This window comes from Panthera leo, chromosome A1 (assembly GCF_018350215.1).
Source record: "Panthera leo isolate Ple1 chromosome A1, P.leo_Ple1_pat1.1, whole genome shotgun sequence".
Taxonomy (NCBI): Eukaryota; Metazoa; Chordata; class Mammalia; order Carnivora; family Felidae; genus Panthera; species Panthera leo.
Window position 1 is genome coordinate 210186772 of NC_056679.1, and position 14651 is coordinate 210201422.

The 14651-nt window shown below is 41.8% G+C and overlaps 1 pseudogene; it reads left to right on the forward strand.

Annotated features, from left to right (window-relative positions):
- Positions 1 to 12731, forward strand: part of LOC122201975 — a 33039-nt pseudogene extending 20308 nt beyond the window's left edge.
- Positions 12732 to 14651: the final 1920 nt, after the last annotated feature.

Sequence of the window (14651 nt, forward strand, 5' to 3'; positions counted from 1 at the left end):
AACAACACCTAATTAAACTGAGGAGGCAAGAGACACATACACTGGACACTACAAATTTGCTGAAAGAAATTAAGGAAGACCTAAATAAATGGAAAGACATCTCAAGACCATGAATTGTGATACTTAATGTTGTTAAGAGAGCAATACTACTCAAAGTGATCTACAAGTTTTATCTAAGCCTTATCTACATTTGAGTGGCCTTATTATTACTTTTTTTTCTTTTTTGCAGAAATGGAAAAGCCAGTCTTCATCTCACATTGAAATGTAATGGAATGCAAATAGCCAAATCAACATGAAAAGAACAGTGTTCAATGACACACATCTGTGACCAATTCATTTGTGACAAGGGTGCCAAGAGCAATCAATGGAGAGAACAGTCTCTTCAGCAAATGGTGCTGAAACCACTGGATATTCATTCCCATGAAAGAGAATATATTCCAAGCCTTCCTCACACCATATATGAAAATCAAGTCAAAATGGATCAATGGCCTAAATAAAGAGCTAAAAGCCAAAAAGTTCTTAGAAGAAAAGAAAGGGCTAAAATGCATGGACTTGGACTTGGCAATGAATTTATAGATGTGACATTGAAAGAATGAATACCAAAAGAAAAAAATAGGTAAATTCGATTTCATCAGAATTAAAAGCTTCTCCGGAAGCTTTTAATTAAAGGGGACATTTTATAGAAAATGAAAGGACAACCTCTCAGGTACCAGGCGAGTATGTACTCTCTTGCTGCTTTTCATCCTCATCTTGGAGGTCCTAAGAAAGTAGTAGGAGAAAGAAAAAGCAATAACAATCATGTAGATTAGGCAGGAAGAGTTAAAACTGTTCTTGCTGACAGGTGACATGATGGTCTATTTAAAAAATCCGAAAGGTCAAGAAAAATATTTCTGGAACTAGCAAGCAATTATAGTAACATCAAAGCATACTAGTTTAATATAAAAAAATCCATATTTTTCTTATATATCAGCAATGAACAGGAGGATGTGAAATTAAAATCACTCTACTATTTATATTTCACCACTAAATATGAAATCTTGGGAATAAATACTAACAAAACATGTACAAGATTTATATGGAGAAAACTACAAAATGCTGATGGAAGAAATCAAAGAGCTACATAAATGGAGAGATACTCCATATTTATGGGTAGGAAGACACACTATTGCTAGGTGTTAGTTATCTCCAATTAGATCTATAGATTCCGTGCAATCCTACTGAAAATCACAGCAAATTATCAATTATGGATATTGATAAGCTGATGCTCAGATTTGCATGGAGAGGCAAAAACCCTGAAGGGCCAACACAATGTTGAAGATGAAGAACTAAGTTGGAAAACTGACATTAGTCATCTCCATGACTTATGAAATGGCTAAAGTAATCAAGAAAGTGTGCTATAAGCAAAAGAACAGATAAATAGATCAATGTAATAGAAGAGAGTACCCATAGACCCACACAAATGTAGTCAAATGATCTTTGACAAAGCTTTAAGAAATACCACGAAAAGAAGATAGTCTTTCAATGAATGGACCCAGATCGTATGTCTTCAAAAAAATTAACACAAAGTAGATCACCGACCTGAATATAAAATGCAAAAGTATGAAATTCATATGAGGTGACATAGGAAAAAACAGATGACCTTTTGGTTGGTGATTACTTTTTACATATAAAGCCCAAGTCATGTTCTCTGATAGAGTTGAGAAGGGGGCCAAGTTGATTTTAAAAATTTCTGTTCTGCAACATACCTGTTGAGGAATAAAAGGAGGAAACTCAGACCAAGAGTAAATATTTGCATAGGTATACCTGATAAAGACTATTATTCAAAATGTAATACACGCAAATATACAACCATATATACAAATATACAAAGAACTCTTAAAACTCATAATAACAATAAAAAAAATCAATTAAAAATTTTTAAATGGGCCAAACACCTTACCAGAACTCTCAACAATGAAGACAACAGATGGCTCATAATCATATGAAGGAGACAAATGACAGATATTTCCCCAGCATCTACCTCAGCCTCCAGAATGCCTACTGCCCCCTACTTGTCCAGGACAGCAACTGGCACTCACCTAGGCAATAGCACCTCTGATCTGTCATTGGAACGCTCCTAAACGCCGTATCTGCACAGACAAGGATGAGGGATGAGGATGACCCTGTTTCTGGGGCCATGTTCTTAACAAAAAAAAGAGAAGTTTCAACGACCTCTGCCTTCCTCTTCTTAAAACATTGTAATATGGATATTCTGAATCTAGATATTGGTACTGATGTATGTGTTAAGTGTCCTAAGTGCAATGTGGACTATTGTGATACTGGCTAGACTCCTAAGACTCTCTTCATATCCTTTTGTGATTATTGAAAGTATTTGTATGGTATGGAGTGTCCTGAGGTCTCAGAAAAATGACCTCAGGCCACTGGACACAATGGATATAAGCACACTGTAGAGTGCACTGAGCTGTGCTCAGGCCTATGAGTACAGTTTCAAGACAGTGAGCTCTAGGTACTGACAGGATGGTGCATTCTGTTAACAGTTGACTTTCATTTTATGAAATGATTTTATAAACATTTCACATCTAGGTTTTCATGAACAACTTTGTTCACATCCTTTCCTTTCTTACCTCTCTCCAGGAATTTGAGAATTTCATCAGCAAGTTTGGAGACTCTGGTTTTGTCCTTGTGGTCATGGGCTCCATGGTGGGCACCTATCAGTCCCAGGAAGTTCTCATGGAGATGAACAGTGCCTTTGCTCGTCTCTCCCAAGGGGTGATATGGAACTGTAAGCCTTCCAAGTGGCCCGAAGACATCAAATTGGCAACAAATGTGAAAATCGTGGACTGGCTTCCTCAGAATGACCTCTTGGGTAAGGACTGACCAGATCTATTTCTCTTTTTCTATTTATGTCTCTTTAGGGCTCCATGGGGCAACTCCATCACCATGAGAAGGGACGGTTGGTTGCTAAAGTAATGTTTAGAGGACAGGAATGGAGCAGTCAACTGGAGTCCCTGGGAAATCAGGATATACAGCCAAAATGGTTAAAAGTGCCATGTTTGCTTCTTCCTTTCTATTCTAGTCCTGCTATTTTCAGTCAGAAGTGATATTTTTGTCAGGTTATTTTAACCCTAACATATTTGCACTGAAGAAAGTTGTCCAAGTCCAACAAGAGACAGTTTGTGGACTTTGAGAACACACATCAGGGGTCTTCTTGCCATTGCTTTTCCTGGGCCCTTGAGAACCTGTTAGGCCACGTGCCATTACAGACACCCTCCCCTTCCACGTACACACATATTAGCACATTCTCCTATGTTACAAAAGGTATAGTCATACTTTCAAAAAATTGATGTTGATGGTGTCTGAAGGGTGTGCCAAAATATCTGACTGTCAAGGTGAGTAACTTGTCAGCCAGTCATTTGGTCCATAAAATTGTCTGGTAACAGTTCCTTACACCCCAAGGTTTTCTTTGTCCTTGTGCCAGTTTTTTCAGCATCCTAGCTACCACAACAACTGAATACCTCAGAGGTTCACCCTAAGATTATTCACCCCAAGGCTCACAAACATATTGGGAACTTAAGATAGAGTGTTATGCATATTTTTTTTTCACAAGGCATGGAGTAAAAAGGATTCTGATTTTCTTTTCTTTTTTTTTTTTTTAATATATGAAATTTACTGTCAAATTGGTTTCCATACAACACCCAGTGCTCATCCCAAAAGGTTCCCTCCTCAATACCCATCACCCACCCTGCCCTCCCTCCCACCCTGCCCTCCCTCCCACCCCCCATCAACCCTCAGTTTGTTCTCAGTTTTTAACAGTCTCTTATGCTTTGGCTCTCTCCCACTCTAACCTCTTTTTTTTTTTTTTTTTTTTTCCTTCCCCTCCCCCATGGGTTTCTGTTATGTTTCTCAGGATCCACATAAGAGTGAAACCATATGGTATCTGTCTTTCTCTGTATGGCTTATTTCACTTAGCATCACACTCTCCAGTTCCATCCATGTTGCTACAAAAGGCCATATTTCATTTTTTCTCATTGCCACGTAGTATTCCATTGTGTATATAAACCACAATTTCTTTATCCATTCATCAGTTGATGGACATTTAGGCTCTTTCCATAATTTGGCTATTGTTGAGAGTGCCGCTATAAACATTGGGGTACAGGTGCCCCTATGCATCAGTACTCCTGTATCCCTTGGATAAATTCCTAGCAGTGCTATTGCTGGGTCATAGGGTAGGTCTATTTTTAATTTTCTGAGGAACCTCCACACTGCTTTCCAGAGCGGCTGCACCAATTTGCATTCCCACCAACAGTGCAAGAGGGTTCCCGTTTCTCCACATCCTCTCCAGCATCTATAGTCTCCTGATTTCTTCATTTTGGCCACTCTGACTGGCGTGAGGTGGTATCTGAGTGTGGTTTTGATTTGTATTTCCCTGATAAGGAGCGACGTTGAACATCTTTTCATGTGCCTGTTGGCCATCCGGATGTCTTCTTTAGAGAAGTGTCTATTCATGTTTTCTGCCCATTTCTTCACTGGGTTATTTGTTTTTCGGGTGTGGAGTTTGATGAGCTCTTTATAGATTTTGGATACTAGCCCTTTGTCCGATGTGTCATTTGCAAATATCTTTTCCCATTCCGTTGGTTGCCTTTTAGTTTTGTTGGTTGTTTCCTTTGCTGTGCAGAAGCTTTTTATCTTCATAAGGTCCCAGTAATTCACTTTTGCTTTTAATTCCCTTGCCTTTGGGGATGTGCCGAGTAAGAGATTGCTACGGCTGAGGTCAGAGAGGTCTTTTCCTGCTTTCTCCTCTAAGGTTTTGATGGTTTCCTGTCTCACATTCAGGTCCTTTATCCATTTTGAGTTTATTTTTGTGAATGGTGTGAGAAAGTGGTCTAGTTTCAACCTTCTGCATGTTGCTGTCCAGTTCTCCCAGCACCATTTGTGAAAGAGACTGTCTTTTTTCCATTGGATGTTCTTTCCTGCTTTGTCAAAGATGAGTTGGCCATACGTTTGTGGGTCTAGTTCTGGGGTTTCTATTCTATTCCATTGGTCTATGTGTCTGTTTTTATGCCAATACCATGCTGTCTTGATGATGACAGCTTTGTAGTAGAGGCTAAAGTCTGGGATTGTGATGCCTCCTGCTTTGGTCTTCTTCTTCAAAATTACTTTGGCTATTCGGGGTCTTTTGTGGTTCCATATGAATTTTAGGATTGCTTGTTCTAGTTTCGAGAAGAATGCTGGTGCAATTTTGATTGGGATTGCATTGAATGTGTAGATAGCTTTGGGTAGTATTGACATTTTGACAATATTTATTCTTCCAATCCATGAGCAGGGAATGTCTTTCCATTTCTTTATATCTTCTTCAATTACCTGCATAAGCTTTCTATAGTTTTCAGCATACAGATCTTTTACATCTTTGGTTAGATTTATTCCTAGGTATTTTATGCTTCTTGGTGCAATTGTGAATGGGATCAGTTTCTTCATTTGTCTTTCTGTTGCTTCATTGTTAGTGTATAAGAATGCAACTGATTTCTGCACATTGATTTTGTATCCTGCAACTTTGCTGAATTCATGTATCAGTTCTAGAAGACTTTTGGTGGAGTCTATCGGATTTTCCATGTATAATATCATGTCATCTGCAAAAAGCGAAAGCTTGACTTCATCTTTGCCAATTTTGATGCCTTTGATTTCCTTTTGTTGTCTGATTGCTGATGCTAGAACTTCCAGCACTATATTAAACAACAGCGGTGACAGTGGGCATCCCTGTCGTGTTCCTGATCTCAGGGAAAAAGCTCTCAGTTTTTCCCCGTTGAGGATGATGTTAGCTGTGGGCTTTTCATAAATGGCCTTTATGATCTTTAAGTATGTTCCTTCTATCCCGACTTTCTCAAGGGTTTTTATTAAGAAAGGGTGCTGGATTTTGTCAAAGGCCTTTTCTGCATCGATTGACAGGATCATATGGTTCTTCTCTTTTTTTTTGTTAATGTGATGTATCACGTTGATCGATTTGCGAATGTTGAACCAGCCCTGCATCCCAGGAATGAATCCCACTTGATCATGGTGAATAATTCTTTTTATATGCTGTTGAATTCGATTTGCTAGTATCTTATTAAGAATTTTTGCATCCATATTCATCAGGGATATTGGCCTGTAGTTCTCTTTTTTTACTGGGTCTCTGTCTGGTTTAGGAATCAAAGTAATACTGGCTTCATAGAATGACTCTGGAAGTTTTCCTTCCCTTTCTATTTCTTGGAATAGCTTGAGAAGGATAGGTATTATCTCTGCTTTAAATGTCTGGTAGAACTCCCCTGGGAAGCCATCTGGTCCTGGACTCTTATTTGTTGGGAGATTTTTGATAACCGATTCAATTTCTTCGCTGGTTATGGGTCTGTTCAAGCTTTCTATTTCCTCCTGATTGAGTTTTGGAAGAGTGTGGGTGTTTAGAAATTTGTCCATTTCTTCCAGGTTGTCCAATTTGCTGGCATATAATTTTTCATAGTATTCCCTGATAATTGTTTGTATCTCTGAGGGATTGGTTGTAATCATTCCATTTTCATTCATGATTTTATCTATTTGGGTCATCTCCCTTTTCTTTTTGAGAAGCCTGGCTAGAGGTTTGTCAATTTTGTTTATTTTTTCAAAAACCCAACTCTTGGTTTCGTTGATCTGCTCTACAGTTTATTTAGATTCTATATTGTTTATTTCTGCTCTGATCTTTATTATTTCTCTTCTTCTGCTGGGTTTAGGCTGTCTTTGCTGTTCTGCTTCTATTTCCTTTAGGTGTGCTGTTAGATTTTGTATTTGGGATTTTTCTTGTTTCTTGAGATAGGCCTGGATTGCAATGTATTTTCCTCTCAGGACTGCCTTCTCTGCATCCCAAAGCGTTTGGATTGTTGTATTTTCATTTTCGTTTGTTTCCATATATATTTTAATTTCTTCTCTAATTGCCTGGTTGACCCACTCATTCGTTAGTAGGGTGTTCTTTAACCTCCATGCTTTTGGAGGTTTTCCAGACTTTTTCCTGTGGTTGATTTCAAGCTTCATAGCATTGTGGTCTGAAAGTATGCATGGTATAATTTCAATTCTTGTAAACTTATGAAGGGCTGTTTTGTGACCCAGTATATGATCTATCTTGGAGAATGTTCCATGTGCACTCGAGAAGAAAGTATATTCTGTTGCTTTGGGATGCAGAGTTCTAAATATATCTGTCAAGTCCATCTGATCCAATGTATCATTCAGGGCCCTTGTTTCTTTATTGACTGTGTGTCTAGATGATCTATCCATTTCTGTAAGTGGGGTGTTAAAGTCCCCTGCAATGACCACATTCTTATCAATAAGGTTGCTTATGTTTATGAGTAATTGTTTTATATATCTGGGGGCTCGGGTATTTGGCGCATAGACATTTATAATAGTTAGCTCTTCCTGGTGGATAGACCCTGTGATTATTATATAATGCCCTTCTTCATCTCTTGTTACAGCCTTTAATTTAAAGTCTAGTTTGTCTGATATAAGTATGGCTACTCCAGCTTTCTTTTGGCTTCCAGGAGCATGATAGATAGTTCTCCATCCCCTCACTCTCAATCTAAAGGTGTCCTCAGATCTAACATGAGTCTCTTGTAGACAGCAAATAGATGGGTCTTGTTTTTTTATCCATTCTGATACCCTATGTCTTTTAGTTGGCGCATTTAATCCATTTACATTCAGTGTTATTATAGAAAGATATGGGTTTAGAGTCATTGTGATGTCTGTATGTTTTATGCTTGTAGTGATGTCTCTGGTACTTTGTCTCACAGGATCCCCCTTAGGATCTCTTGTAGGGCTGGTTTCGTGGTGACAAATTCCTTCAGTTTTTGTTTGTTTGGGAAGACCTTTATCTCTCCTTCTATTCTAAATGACAGACTTGCTGGATAAAGGATTCTCGGCTGCATATTTTTTCTGTTTAGCACACTGTAGATATCGTACCAACCCTTTCTGGCCTGCCAAGTTTCAAAGGAGAGATCAGTCACGAGTCTTATAGGTCTCCCTTTATATGTGAGGGCACGTTTATCCCTTGCTGCTTTCAGAATTTTCTCTTTATCCTTGTATTTTGCCAGTTTCACTATGTTATGTCGTGCAGAAGATCGATTCAAGTTACGTCTGAAGGGAGTTCTCTGTGCCTCTTGGATTTCAATGCCTTTTTCCTTCCCCAGTTCAGGGAAGTTCTCAGCTATAATTTGTTCAAGTACCCCTTCAGCACCTTTCCCTCTCTCTTCCTCCTCTGGGATACCAATTATGCGTATATTATTTTTTTTTAGTGTATCACTTAGTTCTCTAATTTTCCCCTCATACTCCTGGATTTTTTTATCTCTCTTTCTTTCAGCTTCCTCTTTCTCCATAACTTTATCTTCTAGTTCACCTATTCTCTCCTCTGCCTCTTCAAGCTGAGCCATCGTGGTTTCCATTTTGTTTTGCATTTCGTTTAAAGCGTTTTTCAGCTCCTCGTGACTGTTCCTTAGTCCCTCGATCTTTGTGGCAAGAGATTCTCTGCTGTCCTGTATACTGTTTTCAAGCCCAGCGATTAATTTTATGACTATTATTCTAAATTCACTTTCTGTTATATTATTTAAATCCTTTTTGATCAGTTCATTAGCTGTTGTTATTTCCTGGAGATTCTTCTGAGGGGAATTCTTCCATTTGGTCATTTTGGAGAGTCCCTGGCGTGGTGAGGACCTGCAGGGCACTTCCCCTGTGCTGTGGTGTATAACTGGAGTTAGTGGGCGGGGCCGCAGTCCGACCCGATGTCTGCCCCCAGCCCACTGCTGGGGCCACAGTCAGACTGGTGTGTGCCTTCTCTTCCCCTCTCCTAGGGGCGGGATTCACTGTGGGGTGGCGTGTCCCGTCTGGGCTACTTGCACACTGCCAGGCTTGTGTTGCTGGGGATCTGGCGTATTAGCTGGGGTGGGTAGGCAAGGTGCACGGGGGCTGGAGGGGCAGGCTTAGCTCGCTTCTCCTTAGGTGATCCACTTCAGGAGGAGCCCTGTGGCAGCGGGAGGGAGTCAGATCCGCTGCCGGAGGTTTGGCTCCACAGAAGCACAGAGTTGGGTGTTTGCGCGGAGTGAGCAAGTTCCCTGGCAGGAACTGGTTCCCTTTGGGATTTTGGCTGGGGGATGGGCGGGGGAGATGGCGCTGGCGCCTTTGTTCCCCACCAAGCTGAGCTCTGCCGTCCGGGGGCTCAGCAGCTCTCCCTCCCTTTGTCCTCCAGCCTTCCCGCTTTCCGAGCAGAGCTGTTAACTTATGACCTCCCAGACGCTAAGTCGCGCTTGCTGTCGGAACACAGTCCGTCCGGCCCCTCCGCTTTTGCCAGCCAGACTCGGGGGCTCTGCTTGGCCGGCGAGCCACCCCTCCGCCCCGGCTCCCTCCCGCCAGTCCGTGGAGCGCGCACCGCCTCACCGCCCTTCCTACCCTCTTCCGTGGGCCTCTAGTCTGCGCTTGACTCCGGAGACTCCCTTCTGCTAATCCTCTGGCGGTTTTCTGGGTTCTTTAGGCAGGTGTAGGTGGAATCTAAGTTATCGGCAGGATGCGCTGTGAGCCCCACGTCCTCCTACGCCGCCATCTTCCGGAACCTCCTCGAGGCAAAATGTCAGGATTCTGATTTTCAAGGAAACACCAATAGATTCTGATGCACATCCCTGTTGAGAGGCGCTGTTTGAGATGAACTCTTCATTATCAACACTTGTTTTGGTTTTCTCTAAAAAAGAGTAGAGTAGCACACGGGAACTGGAAATACTGAGATGGGTGGTCCATCACACCCTACTTTAGAGGATTTCTTATTAAATTGAGGAGAAAGCACACAGAGTGTATGTTTGAGGAATGCCAGGTGAGATGCGATGACAATAAAAGTATTAAGACTTCAATAAGAGGAAAATAATGGGCAGTGAAGGAGAGAGGGTGAGACGTGGAGAGTGAGATACAGAAAAGAGACAGAAGGAGACACAAAGAGAGCAGACATAAGAAAAGCAAAGAGAGAAACAGGGTAGAGAGAAGAATGGATGGATGGATAGGTGGATGGATAGTTGGGAGGAGGAATATGCCTTGCTTAACACTGTTCTCTGCAGCTTTCCCTTGGCTCTGAGTCTTAGATGGATTGACTTAGAGGAATCTCTGTACACAGACAAGGCCAGAATCTTCTATCTTGGAATATGCACCCTTGAGTGTGTTCAAAGCTGGACCAGTAAATCCATTTTCTCCACCATACCTTGAAATCCCTTGGTATTTTCCTCTGCCCTGATGATTTCCCTGGTGTTCTGAGAGTTTTCATGCTGAAATATTCTGCTCTGTTCCTGATTTACAACAGCTCACCCACGCATCCGTCTTTTTGTCACCCATGGTGGGTTGAATAGCATAATGGAGGCCATCCAACATGGTGTGCCCATAGTGGGGATTCCAGTCCTTGGAGACCAGCCTGAAAACATGGTCCGAGTAGAAGCCAAGAAGTTTGGTGTCTCTATCCAGTTAAAGCAGATCAAGGCAGAGACATTGGCTCTGAAGATGAAGGAAGTCATAGAAGACAAGAGGTATGCAGCTCTCTGAACTTGTCATTGAGACTAAAAGAAGATATGAAATACGATGAGTACTGTGTGGCACTCTTTTTTTTTTTTAATTTTTTTTAACGTTTTATTTATGAGACAGGGAGAGACAGAGCATGAACGGGGGAGGGTCAGAGAGAGAGGGAGACACAGAATCTGAAACAGGCTCCAGGCTCTGAGCAGTAAGCACAGAGCCCGACACGGGGCTTAAGCTAACGAACAGTGAGATCGTGACCTGAGCCGAAGTCGGACGCTTAACCGACTGAGCCATCCAGGCGCCCCTGTGTGGCACTTTTTTTGCAAAAAGGCAAAACTTTAGGGACAGACAATGATATGCATATGATACTAATACCTGTTCTGTTTCCTCTGAGAGTAAGACTAGGCGTTTAGGTTAGATGCTGAGAACAATTTTCTACCATAAGTATTGCAAAGACTCTGACCTATTTACACTGGGTCTCAGAGAGGTGTTATATTTTGATGCTGCTTATAGTAGAATTTCACTGAGGCAGGAGGTCTCCTTTTTGTTCCCCAATAAGCCACACTGTTTCTCCAGCCTCAGGCCCTTTGTCAGTGCTGCTCCCTAGAACATCCTTCCTTCTCCTCTCACAACTGGTTCCTTCATGACCATTGGGCTCATCTTCAATGTCCCACCCTCAGAGAGGTGGTCTTTGATAGTCCTAAATGCACTCCTCTCTCACCCACTTTAGTCATAATTTGTTTTTATTTTTAACACTTCTCAGGATAGGTAACTACCCCATTTCTTTCTGTTTTTATTTATTGTGCGTCCGTCACACTGGAAAGTAGAGATTAAGCCTCCCTGGATGGCCAAGTGTGTCTCTTGTTTTCCCCTGTGTTCCCAGGGCCTAGCACAGGGCCTGCCACAAAGTAGGTTGAGATGAATTTCTGTTAAGTGATTTGGTAGAAGGACCCATGATGTCTTAGGTAAATCCCCATCCGGCACAATGATCTGATAATGAGGATGGGTGGAATATCTTATTAGCATCTTCAGGACATCTACCCTGAGTCAGGGGTATGTTACATCACATATATTCATACGTGCTTTTTCCTTTAGTGTACCATAAGCTTCCTGGGAAGAGACTTTTCCTTACAGCTTAATCACTGTTTTATAGTTTAGCACTTTGGGCACTAGACATGGATCTTTGCATAAGGACCCATTTGAACTTCTCAATGTGACCCTGCTAGTGTGGCAAGACCAGGTCAACATATTTCCTTGAAACTGAGTTTTCTGTGCATGTGGAGGAACGAGTGTGTGTGAGATTCAAGGTTTCTAAGACTTCCATGACCACAGAGGTAATGCCTACCTCTGTGTCTGCCAACAGGTACAAGTCAGCAGCGGTGGCCGCCAGCATCATCAGGCGCTCCCAACCCCCTGACCCCTGCCCAGAGGCTGGTGGGCTGGACCGACCACATCCTCCAGACAGGGGGTGCGGCCCACCTCAAGCCCCATGCCCTGCAGCAGCCGTGGCATGAGCAATACCTGCTGGATGTCTTCTTGTTCCTGCTGGTGGTCACCCTGGGCACCCTGTGGCTCTGCGGGAAGCTGCTGGGCATGGTGGCCAGGTGGTTGTGTGGGGCCAGGAAGCTGAAGAAGACCTGATGGGGTTCATCCTTGATGGGTATTTGAGAAGCCACTGGTTCTACAAAGTCTCCAACCACACAGGACACCCCTACTGTTCCTCGTATTCCACCTGATGGTGGCACATAAATTGCTCTTCACTTCTGTCTGTGTTTAAAAATTCTTGTGAAGCATTCTTGGGATTCTTCTTTAAATTGTAGTAAAATATATATTATATAAAATTTGACATTTTTACCATTAAGTGTACAGTCAGAGGCATTACCATTGACATTATCCTGCATACATCACTATAAATCATTCCAGAACTGTTTTCATCATTCCAGAATAAACTAACTCCTCGCTGATCAAACAGTGATTCCTCATATACATGCTCCCCTCCACCCGAATCTCCATCAATTCCTGTTCTACTTTCTGTGTCTATGAATTTGATTCTGGCTTCTTGACTTGCCCCTCATCAATGGACTCCTCACTCAGATCCAAACTTTAGCAGGCAGCCCACATTCCTCCTTACTCCCTGTCATTAGCACAGGGCCATGTTTACTTCATCATTGCTGTTTGGACACTTGTAGTCTCTCTGCCATTACTTAGTTTTCATTTCATGCTATGACGTAATATATTGACAAGTTCTTCCTTTATGGGTCTTCTTCTTGCATCTTCTTCTCACCTCACCACTCAGTTCAGGAAGCCTGGCCTCTGTCCTGCAGTGAGGCCTGGATGGCCTTTCTAGGACTCTACCTGTGGTCTCTGTCCTGAGTCCATCTTGGAAGAGCACCTACTTTGGTGTCAGACCTGGAGTCTGTCTTTGGGCACATCTGATGCTATGTGTTTCACTTCCCACAATTCCCTTCAAGTTTCCCACTCTTAAAAATGTAGTCATGGAGACCTCCAGTAGGGAACTCGGACATCTGCAAGAGCCTCTTGGGCTTCAGGTCCTGTGAGTATAGTCGTTTCCAAGACTTTGTTGATTTAGAGAGCATCCATCTGTAACTGTTGTGGCAAGGGATATCCCTTTATGTGTAAATCCCTTGGGAATTACATTCAGTTCATGGCAACATAAATCAGAAAAAGTGTGCTTTAACCACCAGAGTTTTTGTTTGTTTGGTTTTTCTTTTCATTGACAAAGCCTGAAGTCAGGCAATGGAGTGTGGGTTCAGTGGATCTGTCATGTCCACAGAAGTTTCTTTCTCTTTTCTCTCTCTGTGTCTGTGTACACACACACACACACACACACACACACACACACACACACACACATATTATACATATAATTTTTAAAAAAGATTTGTTCTCTTTCTAAATTCATACAAAAGACTGTCTTTTTTTTTTTTTTGGTGTATGGTTTTCATGAAATATTTCATCATCAAATGATTATTTTCTCATAATTGATTTTCATTCCTAAATGGAATTAAGTTCCTCCTTAAATTTTTCAAATGTATGTTACCTCATGGGTTAAAAATATAGAAAAAGAGCATTAGACATATGTAGTGTCTCTGGGAGGACCATCGTTTTTGATTGCTTAATTCTGGTGTGTGAAACAGATCTTGTAAAAACTAAATATAAATATTATGGGGTACTTTGGTGTAAGTAGGTTGAACATCTGACTGTGGATTTTGGTTTGAGTCATGCTCCCAGAACTGTGGGATGGAGCTACATGTTGGGCTCCACCCTGAGCCTGGAGCCTGCTTGAGGTTCTCTCTCTCTTTCTCTCTCTCTTTCTCTGTCTCTCCCCCTCCCTTCTCCCTGTTCTCTCTCTCTGTCTAAATAAAGTAAGAAAAATAAAAAGAAAGAGCTGCCATAAATAATTCCCTTATTTATACAGTAAAGGCCCTCTCACTTGCCGTATCTAACAAAACATACACTTGGAAGTCTCTAAGGCTGGATGTTCAATATCTACCCAGTTTGTGAATTCTGATAGTGTAAGAATGCCACAAACATCTAGGAAATATCACGTGTAGAAAACGTGTCCTTGGGTGTGTGGCTCTGCATGTGTGTGAAATATGATTTTATTTTTGAATTTTCTTGAAACCACTTGAAATGGTCTGTGGCAATAGTCCTTGAAGAATGATGTGACAGTTTCTTGCATTGTTGTTGGGTCAGTAGTCCCCATATTTTCCCCAAAGACCAACACTAGGGCTGAAGGATTGGGCTCCCTGGCTGGTAACTTCCTCCCTCCCATCCCCAGCATGCTGTTCTCCCCTAACATTTGGGTAATTTCTGAGGCCACTTCTGTGTAAGTTGCTTCCTCAGGCCCACTCATTCCCCTGAAATTGGATCAACAACAGCCAGTGAGCCATGGAGAATGATGCCTCTAATTTGTTTCTGCCAGACATCTTCCATAGGCATGCAATCATTGTCTTGATGACATGGAAAAATGATCTCATCACTCCCTATTTAAAATTCTTTGTGGCTCCCACTACATGGAATACAAAGCCTCTATGATTTCTCTCTGGTTATCACTGTAGGCACACCTTCAGCTACCCACCTCTTGCCCATTTCCC